Source organism: Eubalaena glacialis, chromosome 9 (genome assembly GCF_028564815.1).
Source record: "Eubalaena glacialis isolate mEubGla1 chromosome 9, mEubGla1.1.hap2.+ XY, whole genome shotgun sequence".
NCBI lineage: Eukaryota > Metazoa > Chordata > Mammalia > Artiodactyla > Balaenidae > Eubalaena > Eubalaena glacialis.
Window position 1 is genome coordinate 64596257 of NC_083724.1, and position 12057 is coordinate 64608313.

Sequence of the window (12057 nt, forward strand, 5' to 3'; positions counted from 1 at the left end):
TTCATGGCTGTATTATTTGTGTCCTAATTTGGTAAGTAGTATTTGACAGAATAATAAATGGGAACAAATTACTGGGATTGTAATATTAAGCTTCCGTTGTATAATTCTGTGTTCTGAAATCATCTGTGCCAGGCAAATGATTATTAGAGGAAGCAAAAAAAAAATAAAGAACTTCCCTTTTCCGAGATGCTGCAAATATGCTGAAAGGTAAGCTTAAGGAGAACAGGGAGTTAGGTGATTAATCATGAAGAAGAGAAAATAGGGATACATGGAATTGCCACCCCGTGCTGGAAACAAAAATCAAAAGATCAATGTCAAAAGTGTCTGTGGCCTTACAGGAATCTTCTCATGATTTCAGATACAACAACTGAGAACCACCCCTTCTTCTTTAACTTCTCTGGGGCTAGAAAGTGTAAAACTAACCTAGAGTCTGGAAGGCTGCTTTTTCGTTCATTTATTACTTCCTGGAACAAAGCTGTGAGAAATATCTTAACCTTAAGACCAAGCAAATATTTGACCACTATGCACTCCCTCACTCCACAATGAAATAGTTTTTTTAAGAACCTCATGTAAACAGAATGAGGAAATTAGATAGCAGAGTGACTTAACCATACTGCACTCACCTTTCCTGAGAAGTGACTTAATATGGTAGATGGAACACAGACTTGGGTGTCATACAGTCCTGAGTTCAAATACCTGCTTCACATTTTAGGGAAATTCTTTAACTACTCAGAACTTAAGTTTTCTCATCTCTGAAACGGGCATGCTAAATAACCATCTCCCTTGTAAGGAAAGTGCCTAGGACAAAACTGGTCCTTCCTGCTCCCTTCATGTCCCTTCCCAACAGAATTTTTGAGGGGAGAAAAAGGACATTCTCAAGAATTCCATCTCTAATAGAGAGAAAATGCATATCCAATTTGCTATTAGATAAGGCTCATTCAAAAGGAATGTCCAAGGCCTTTTTAAGCACCAGTTTCATCAAAAGACACGTATTCCAAAAACAGCATATTGATTTTATTCTACATAGGCTCACTGCAGATTCAAACATTTGTTTTCGTGTGGGACAAGATTTTTGGCATCCGTTTAGTAAAATGTTGGGTTCTTAGTTTGCATAACTGTTGCGCCTGTAATGAGCAGACACAAAGCCTTGGCTCATTTTGCTGCCCTCCCCTCCTTTCAGAACCTAGGGGAGGCTGTGTAAGGCCCTACACCAAAGCCTGGAGATGGATGCTGCAAACTGCAAAGGAATCCACAATAAAGCTGTCCTCCGTTTTTTGGCATCCTGAGAATTAAAGTGTATTCACTTTCATCATCTTGGAACAAGTATTCCCCACTTCGATTCCTGCAGCTCTTCCCAGATGCAATCAGCGTAGAAATTCCTGTGAGCCTCATGGACGTCACCAGAAATGACTCCTACATGTGGTATTCATGGTGATTACACACCTAGTTTTCTCTCTGAAAACCAGCATGCACTTTGTTTGGTATGAAAAAATTATTTTTAGATGAAACTTGTCACTTAGTGAAGCTCTGGTATGAGGTGATGTCACTTAGCCTTTTATTTAGCAAAGGGTTAAGTAGCTTTTTCTTTGTTAGTAGTATTAAAAAGAAAGAGTTAGTAGGAACAGTGGTATGTCACAGGCATTACTGCATTTTACAATAATACCCAGGGAGTGTACCACATTCCTAATAACATTTTCCCCTATGTCACCTCATCAATTCTAATTCATTCTCCCACTAGCTATGTGTTATATAGACCCTACGTTTCAAACACTTGTAGGTGCTGGGGATACAGGGATAAGCTCGAGCCCTCAGGGGAATGAAGGTTTACAGATGAGTAAACAGGCCTTTTCAGGACAGTGGGGTAACTCCTACAACCGCAGTCAGAACCAAGAGCTGCAGTGGCACCTGGAAGGGATGCCGAGCCCAGCCTTGGGAGGGAAAGGGCCAATTCTTTCCCATTCAGCCCTCCCCGATGAAGTGAATAAACTCAGTTCTTTCTTGAATATGACTTTTAAGCTGAAACTGGAAGAACGAGAGAGAAGCAGCATTCTATACGGAAGGTATATTGTTTTCAATTCTCAAGTATAGAGCAGCGCTCGAGATCAGTTAAGACCAGACCATAGTTGATGAGGTTTCTGAGTAATGGCCATGGGCAAGGTATTACACTAAGCACTGTAGATAGAAGATGTTTTGCATTTTTCCCAGCAGAACTCTGAAGTGAGTTCTACTGCCCCTTATTTACGTATGAGGAAATCAGGGTTTCTTCGACTCTGTAACTTGCTCCACCAACATGCCACAGCCGGAAATAGTGAGGCTGGAGTCAGCTCAGCCTGTGCTTTGATCTGTTAAGCCGTTTCAAATACTGCTTCCAAAAAGCCATTTAGTCTGAGCAGGCTTTGTTTTTGGAGACTCCATACAAAAACTCCATACTAGTTCATCTTATTTTACCATTTTTCTTTAATTCGACATTACCTAAATCCAAAAGAATCAACGGCTTCATTTTAAAAGACAAGCTAAGTAGCACTATATATATATATATATATACAGTTTGACCTAAAATGAACATTTTTTCATCGTTGCCAAGGACATAGGAGGAACAGTCTTGTCATAATCCAAAGCCAGAGGTAGAAAACTGGGCTCTCTGAAGATGATGCTCAGGTTTCATTGATTCCCGCCTTCTCTCTCTCCCCCCACCACAGGGAAAGGGCAAGAATGATGCCCTGTTGCCTTAATTCACCAGCAAGAGCCTCCCAGGAGCCACCTAGGTTCTCCTGAATGTTGGGTGCCGCAGAGACTCTGTGACAGGTACAGACATTCAGGTCCAGAGGGACAAGCAGAGGATAAATGGGAGTGGTTTGGTGGGATGTCCCACACGTGGGTTCACACAGTCCTCTCTCTGCAGCCCTGGTTGTTCACTTATGTGATAAAAACACTATCTTTTATAACGAAGTTTGTATAATCAGCCGGATGGACAGAAATCTGGGCTTTGGAGGGGGAGAAACTAAGGACTAAATCTTTGTTCTGTCTCTTGCTCACTGTATATCTGTGGTAATTTACAACACTTCTCTGAATCTTGTTTCTCTTACCTGCAAAGTGAAGCTAACAAGCCTCACCCAGAGGTTCTGAAGGGCATGAGATGAGAACATTTATGTGAAGTGCTGAGTACAGCCCTGGCACAGAGCAAGTGCTGTGTAAGATAAGAGCTACTGTAATTATGAGGCTTATGATTCTAAGCCGTTGGTGAAAGTAACCCTCGAGACATTTTTTAACTATACATTTGAAAAACTAATAGCGTCATGCCCTCTCTGCAATATTCTTATTTGTTTTGGTCCTTTTCGAATGAAAAAAAATGTAAAGTCTTCTCTTAGTTTTATTCTTTGAATTGAATCAACTTCCATGTGCTATTCACAAAGGGCTGCTGATTCCTCTGTGACGTTAATATCGAACTCTAAAACAAGACTCACAGAATTTAGGGCTCCATGAGCTAAGGGCACAGAAAAGCTAGAAAATGGTTTGTGTGACGGAGGAACAGCTACTGCGTCTCATTCGCCTCATTCAGGGGATGAATTGCTCCTTCTCTTCCTCTTCATCCCCCACATCCTAAACAGATTTCCTGAAAGACCTTCTGGTTAAGTTCTCATCCCCTTGGCAAGGCAACTCGTCTGCTGAGCCAGTCAGCTGTCTCATTGAGATTCACTGCCAGGTGGACAGCTTTGATGGCAAGGAGGTGGCGTTCCGCCCAGTTAAGCAGCTTTCAAGCCTCAAGCCATAAAGATGAACTGCTGGTCCTCCTTCCTCCAGAAGGATGCTGCAGACATATTGCCTGCCCTTGGAAGTATCGCTTTCCTGGGGTGCAAATGATTGAGCTGTGCAGAGCACCTTACTTACTGCTCTCTCCTCAGAGCACGTGAGCACAGGCTGTGTCCGGTTTCTTGTGTCAGCTCTTCTCTGCTAAAGCTGTTGGTCAGGTAATTAGCTTGAGTTTGAAGCAAGCAGAAAGTTAGGATATACGGTTTCCCCAGTGAAAGCCGATTCTTCTCTTCACCGGAAGTAAAAAATAATTCTGTGCTATAAGAAATGTAGTAAATAAAGACCCCATGTTTCGGAATGAAACTTCCTCCGTTCAGTAGGTCTTGTCTAAAATACACCAATAACTATTACCTCCCTAGTAATAATGCTATGCTTTCTAGCCCATTGTATAGACGTGAACACTGACAATAAAAGAGGGTCAAAGATTCAAAGAACAGGATATTTAAAAACTGAAACAGAAACTTTCAAGTATTTTTCTTATCATTTATGTAATGTATGTCCATTAAAAAATACAGATAAGGGGCTTCCCTGCTGGCGCAGTGGTTGAGAATCTGCCTGCCAATGCAGGGGACACGGGTTCGAGCCCTGGTCTGGGAAGATCCCACATGCCGCGGAGCAGCTAGGTCCGTGAGCCACAACTACTGAGCCTGCGCGTCTGGAGCCTGTGCTCCGCAACAAGAGAGGCCGCGACAGTGAGAGGCCCGCGCACCGCGATGAAGAGTGGCCCCCGCTCGCCGCAACTAGAGGAAGCCCTCGCACAGAAACGAAGACCCAACACAGCCAAAAAAAAAAAAAAAAGAAAATATAAATTAAAAAATACAGATAAGAGGAAACAAAAATCACCCATTAAACTGCCAATGAGAGAGAATTGCCATGGAGGAGACTTATCTAGATGACTCACCCACAAAGAATGGCCGTTGGAGATTTTTCCAGGAGGACTGTACTGGTGCCACCATCTCACCATCTTTCTCAAAGGGGATGAGGCGTTACCTCTCACCTTACGTATGTGAGAAAGGTTTTCAAGGAACTTTCAGGCCTTGCTATGCTTATGCAAGAGTTTGGTGAAAGAACTGTACCAATGTCTGACATCCACCAGGAAAATCTAGAAGGCGGAGATGAGTCATCCAGCTGTTCAGCTAGTGAAGCAAAAAGAAGTATTGCCGCATTGGGGTCAGCTGTGTACCCAGAGTGTGTCAAGCTGAGACGTGCATGGATATTTACTGTGGGACACTCTGGGGATTCAGCCAAACTTGAAACATTTAAAATCCTTCCTGAGAGGACAACCTAGAAAAGGCCGGGGACCCTGATAGGGACCATTTACATGGAGGGCCAGGGGTGTAGAAGCTGGAGGAAAATAGGCTGGCTTACATCATGGATATACAATCAAATCTGAGCTCTGGAAAGAAACAAAACACAGAAGTACCCAGCAGAGAGTGAGTCTGCCCCTCCCAGAGATGGTGAGGCCATCTTATAAAAGCACCAGCCATGTAAGAAGGTCTCTGTCCTGATTTTTCATCCTCCCTGTCCTCTGTACCTTTCTTTCCACCTTCTCAAGGTGAGCAAGATAGAGAAGAAAGGGTGGGAGTCAAAGCGAGGAAAGAGGGAAGAAAGGCTGGACCTCTCAATATTGGTTGTAGGCAGCCCAACTATAGTTGTTCCTAACTGTCTAGCTGAATGAGGGTGGAGAATTCTTGGGATTAAGATTGAAGTATTGATTAATATATTAGATGGGATCTTCTTGGTTTTGAGTAAACACTTGCATTGCAACCTAAAGTTACTGTAAGATTTTGTCCTAATAGTGATCAAAAATGTGATGGTAGTCCAGGGGCAGGGAAAGAACTTGAATAATATTAAAAGGACAGTAAGAGACATAAAAGATAGTCTTTTGGTCTCTGTCACTACTCAACTGCCGCTGTGGCTCAAAATGCAGCCATTGATGATAGGTAAATGAACAGGCGTGACTGTGCTCCCACCAAACTGTATTTACAAATACAGGCAGTGGGCTAAGTTGGCCCGGGGGCTGTAGTGTGCCAACTCCTGTTCTGCATCGTCATTTTTAATGGATGCATAGAGTTCCATTCTGCAGTTTCAACCAAATCTTATTTAACCATTCAACTGTTGTTGGACATTTAGGTTGTGTCTCAATTCTGCTATTAAGGATGATGCTTGGATGCATACATTCATACGTAAAACTTTATGCCCATCTTAATGACTTATAGTCTGTTCCTAAAGTGCAATTCTGGGGTCAGATTTCATTTTAAAGGAATTTAAACAGTACTGCCGGGTTGCCCTCAAGGAAAGTTGTACCGGTTTTCACACTCACCAGTGGGGTGCAAGAGTGGCCATTCCCCCACCACAGGGACAGCACTGGGGAACCCTTTGCACACATACCCCACAAATTTAAAAAATCAGGAAATGGAAGTGGGGGAGATTATATGTCTAAAGTGGTTTATGAGATTTAATCTTTGGTCCAGAAAACAGTGAGGCCCACCTCTCTCTACTACATGATGCTACTTCTAAGAGACATACTGAGAAGAGATTAGTAGTAACCTCTGAATTCTCTGGCTACTGTCTGGCATCCTATTTTCTTGATTGTGTTTCCATGGGCTGCCACGATTACCAGCAGAGTGAACCAAACTGAGAGTGGGCACACACAGTAAATGCTAACCCTACTCTCACCTTGTCTCACAGTGTGACCCTGGGCAAGGCCCTGAACCTTAGCTGTGTGACGGCTTCTTTGCAGAAAAATGTGACAGCGTCCTCCAGGAAGGAAGCTGAGACTAAGTAATTACACTCCTTCCTACAAATACAAGGTGCTAGTGAAAAGAGTTTGGGAACCCCATGGTAGTGAAGGAGGGGCAAAAACTCTTCCTTTAGAGATAGATGGTTACTGCTTTATCCAAAAGCATCAGTACAATGGAATCTACACAATGAAGAGAACCACACAGTTGCTCAATCTGGCCATGAACTAAGAAAACCTCCTTGCAGTATGCCAGCCAACCTACATCATGGCCCCCTCATTCTGGCCTTTTTTAGGCCCCAGGAAAACACACACTGGGGGCATACAAATGAGCTGCCACAGGCATTCACACCCTGTCCCCAGAATTATCCAAAACAGCTTCCCTCACTTTGCTTGCTGCTTCTTTGTTTCTTTCGTTTTCGGACAGACATTTGTCTCCTTGCCCTGGCTTCTAGGGGGTCACTCTGGCCCCTCTTATTCTAACATCACTTCAGCACAGCTTTATGGCTTGACTCCTCTTTCCTAATTTTGGTAGCCTCACTTAGGTCCCACTGCAATCTTCCACCCAACTCCCAGGGCCCTGGGTGAGGTCATCTCCTTCACATCACCTCCCCACTAAGGTGCCCTGGCAGTGTGCGTGATCCAACAACTACCTCCAAAGATAAAACTACAGCTCAGGGGCTATCATCTTCAAAACCTTTAAAACACTTTTTATATTATCTGATATTATATAATATATAATTATATATTATATAATATATATATTATATTATATATTATATATTTTATATTATTTATTAATATAAATAATTTATATTATTATTTATTATAAATAATATTTTATATTATTTTATATTTATAACTATTAACTTATTCCCTTTCTTTAAAACCCTCAGTCGGTCCCCATCACTACTATTTACAAAGAAAATTCCATCCCCTGTAACATAATGTTCAAAACCTTCCAAAATATATAGTTCTCCAAAATGTGACCCCAACACTTTACCAAAAAATATATCTACAGATGGCCAATAAGCACATGCAAAATTGTTCAACATCATTAGTCATCAAATTTGCATTTAAATGCAAATTAAAACCACAATGAGATACAACTACACAGCTAAGGGAATGGCTAAAAGGAAAAAGACTGACATCAATGTGACCGCAGGCTACTGTTCTATCTCTGCCACCTAATACTTCTCTTCATATATTCTAAGCTGCAGCCAAATCAGACCACTCACCCTTCCCTGAAGAGCCCTCACCCTCCTGTGTCTCTACTTTTCTCATGACCATCTCAAATTTCTTGGTAGTAGGGAGAATAGTCCCCCCATGACCCCCATGATATCCATATCCTAAACCCCAGAACCTGTGAACGCGTTATATGACAAAGGGGAATTAAGGTAGCAGATGTAATTAAGGGTGCTAACCAACTGGCCTTAAAATAGGGAGATAATGTTAGATTATCCAGGCCAACTCAGTGTAACCACAGGGGCCTTAAGACGTGGAAGAAAGAGGCAAAAGAGAAGGTCAGGGTGATGCCTGATGCCATGTGGTAAGAAAACCACCCATGAGTGCTGCTTTGAAGATGGAGAAAGGTCCACAAGTCAAGAAGAGAGACGAACTTTAGAAGCTGGAAAGGGCAAGGAAACGAATTCTCCCCTAGAGACTCCAGAAAAAAAAAAATGCAGCCCTGTTGACACCTTGATTTTAGCTTGCGAGACTCTTGTGGGACTTCTGACATTCAAAAGTGTTAGAAAATATATTTCTGTTGTTTTAAGCTACTAAGCTTGTGGCAATTCATTAGAGCAGCAATAGAAAACAAATGCAGCCCTCCTCCTAATGTGCTGCCCATTGAAACACTTCTAAAGAAGGTCAATCGACCCAGATTTGACCCCTCTGCTCTTGGAATCTCCATGGTGATCATTAATATCTCTCTCATGGCACATAACAAATTTTGCCTTGTAGTCCTTTTTCCTCCCATCTAATCAATCACTTTATGCTGTCCGTTTTTACTAGACATATTTACGGTACCTGCCCTCCCATGGTCCTTCTGTCCGAACACCCATGCTCTGCACCATCTGACTACTTCCCTTCCCCCAGTCAGCTAGACGTGAGTGGACTAGGGGAGGTGATCTCATGCAAGGAGAGCCAATCGGTAGGCTGGCTGGGGCCGGCCTAGTGTGAAAGGATGAAGTGAACTATTTGGTTAGCTCCCCTTTGGAAATGTGACAGCAACTCTTGGAGAGGATCATCAGAGCGGACAGGTCTTACAGAACTAGGGTTGGGACAACCATTCGGTATAAGGAAGCTGAGTTAATGAGGGAACTGGACAGAGAGGAGAGGAGACTAAGGCAGAAATGAAGAGGAGGCAGGAACACCATGAGATGGAGGGGAAGTGCGGGGGGAGGGAGAGAGACAGAGAGAGGCTTCAGCTTCCCAGTTTCACGAGGACTAAAGCATTACCTCCGTCTTTCTCCCTCTCCATGCTATCAAGCGTGGTGTATAGTTCCTCCCCTCTCTCAGCAGCCCCATGGGTCTCTCCCACTGAGACACCACCATTCTCTCTCAGAGGCCAAACATGGCCCCTCCAGCTCCAGCTCTCACCCTAATCATCTCCTGCCTGAGCTTTTTCAACATTCTCTCACTTCATTTTTATGGCCTTGCCCTCTTCCAACTTATAAGCCACACTCCACACTTCCACCAGCCTCTTTTTCTAAAACATGAATCATAATATCTTACTTCCCAACAAGTACATTCTGGATTTTAGCTGAGAATGTTGTATTGAAATTGCCTGTGGAGTGTTTTTAAAACATATCATATTCAGGGGAGAGGGAGTGTCTGGGAACTCCCTGTAATATCTGCTCAAGTTTTTTGTAAACCTAAATTTTTTCTGAAAAATAAAGTGTACTAAATGCAGCCAGGAACTACCAAAGATACTTAGGTGGGCTGGCGGGTTGTCTTTTGCACATACAGAGATAAGACCACTGCTTGGTCCAGACTGACCACTCAGCACTTCCTCTGAGACATGGAACATTTCCACACTTCCAAGGTGTGTATCAGACTGTTATTTCTGGAGAACAATTATGCAGCCCTCAAGGATTAACTCTTATGTCACTCCCTTGTGAAACCCTCCCCAACTTTCTAGATAGAACAGACTGCTCTTTCCACACTATTCTCCTATTTCTTTGGACATACCCCTACCATGGCACTTATCACAGAGTAAAATAGTTTTTACCTATGCATCTGTCTCTTCTGCTAGAGTATATACCCACTGCTTTCCTCATATTTGCATTCTCCACTGTCCAAGTTCAATGCCAGACAAATTGTGGACCTAGCAATGTTTAACAGAGCAATTTACATTATTTTATGAATAAATAAGTGGTTGAATGGGTAATAGCTAATATTTATTGAGCATTTACTATGTGTTGGTTCTGCTCTACGAACTATACAGGTACTCTCTAGGTCAACACTTACAAATTGAAATAGGCACTTTTATCTGTCATTTTGCACAAGAGTTAAGTAACTTGTTTGCCACAGAGAAGGTTTCAAATCAGAGCAGCCTGGACCCAGCAATCACTAATTTTTTGCAGTCTCCCATAAACTAAAGGAGCACCAAAGCTTCTAAGTCTCTTGTGTGAGGACGTCTTTATTCACTCCTAAGTATTTCATCTATTTTGAACGTCCAGTATTCAAAACTGTCACCCATTGTCATGTACATATGAGAGGTTGGTTTCATCAAGAATGTTATAAATAACATACTACAGTATACACAGAGCACAGAATGGCTCTGGAAACCAGACAACTTAAATTCAAATTCTCCTTCTAGTATTTCCTAACTACGCAACCTCGAGCGAATCTTTTAACCTCTCTCTGCCTCAGTCCCTCTGCTTAAAGCAGGGATATTAATAGTACCTACTTGCTGTGGTGTGTTTGTGTCCCCCTCCCAGAATTCACATGTTGGAATCCTCACGCCTAATGTGATGGTGTTAAGAGGTGAAGCCTTTGGGAGGTGATTAGGTCGTGAGAATGGAGCCCTCATGAATGGGATTAGTGCCCTTATAAAAGAGATCCCACAGAGCTCCCTCACTCCTTCACCAAGGACACAGCAAGAAGTTGCTGGCTATGAATCAGGAAGAGGGCCTTCAGAACCTGACCATGCTGCCACCTTGATCTTGGACTTTCTATCCTCTAGAACTGTGAGAAATAAATTTCTGCTGTGGTAAATTTATAAGCTGTGGTATTTTGTTACAGTGGCCCCAACGGACTAAGACACTACTTCATTATTATGAAAATTAAATATGTAAAGCAGCCCATGTGCCTGGTACATTGAAAGTACTATGTAATAGCTGTGTGTCTGTTTTTGTTTTATGTAACCAAATCTAATTGGAGCTGGTTTCATCCATAACAAGGAAAGCCCCAATCATTCAGAAAGACGTCTTGGAACCATTACCCTCATGAGTTCTTTAGGTTATAAAACTTGCATCAGTAGCGTGTTACATGTATTACATAACCTCTGATGATTCTTGACCACTCTCTTTTGTTTAGTTGAAAATTCACAGCACAAATAATGTAACTTTCTGGTCTACCTACTTTGAGTCACATTTGTAGATGTGTTTGGTTACCAACTTAAGATTCACTGCATGTTTATATAATGGCTATAATTTATGGTTCTTTTGCAGTCAGCATTGAAGTCAGCAGGAGACAGGCTGTATCCCAAGAGCAGATGCATCCAAGTCCTCTCCAGGAGACAGGCCAGGCGGCTGCCATAGCCACTACTGAATGGCTTCCATGCCTCTGCTACTTGTCAAGGATCACCGCAGAACTTTATCAGAAAAATCTTATTGGTCACCTGAGTTCATGCCAAAGGTGCAGGACCAAGGATCTACCACAAAGACTGGGAGACAAAAGGGGCCCCACGAGACCAGTCAGGAAGCATAGGACCCTTTTTTAAGTGCCAAGATAGATGACTTAATCCAACACAAAACAACAGCAGAAAGTTGCCAGACATCTTAGAAGACCCATAAAATGCTAGGCAAGTCAACAGATGTTTACTGAACGCCTACGCTGAACCCCCAAGCTCCCTCTAAGCCCTACTCCCTTAATACTACACTCCACTACCTGCTAATGCAATTGAAAGAGCTGGACAGTCTCTACAGACACCCCATAGTTACAGCTCCCAGAAACATTTTGTTTGGTGGCTAGAGTGTTCCAAAAAAAAAAATAAAAGAATTACTTTCCAAAAGTTTAAAATGGAAAGATGTCAAAGTCTGTATTTCTGGCTTCTCTTAAAAAAAGTCAGGTCTGACCACCCTGGGGGTACCATTCTGCATGGCAACAGTCAGCATCTGCTGGGTAGTGGCCGCCCCTTTACACAGGGCAGCAGTGCGCATGTCCATTCTGGGTCCTGCCCCTCCCCACCTTCTATTCTGTAGGTATCTGAGGCTGCAACCACTGGAATTTCACGCAGAACCGTTTATATAACACCAAGTACCCAGTGATTGTTCAATCTG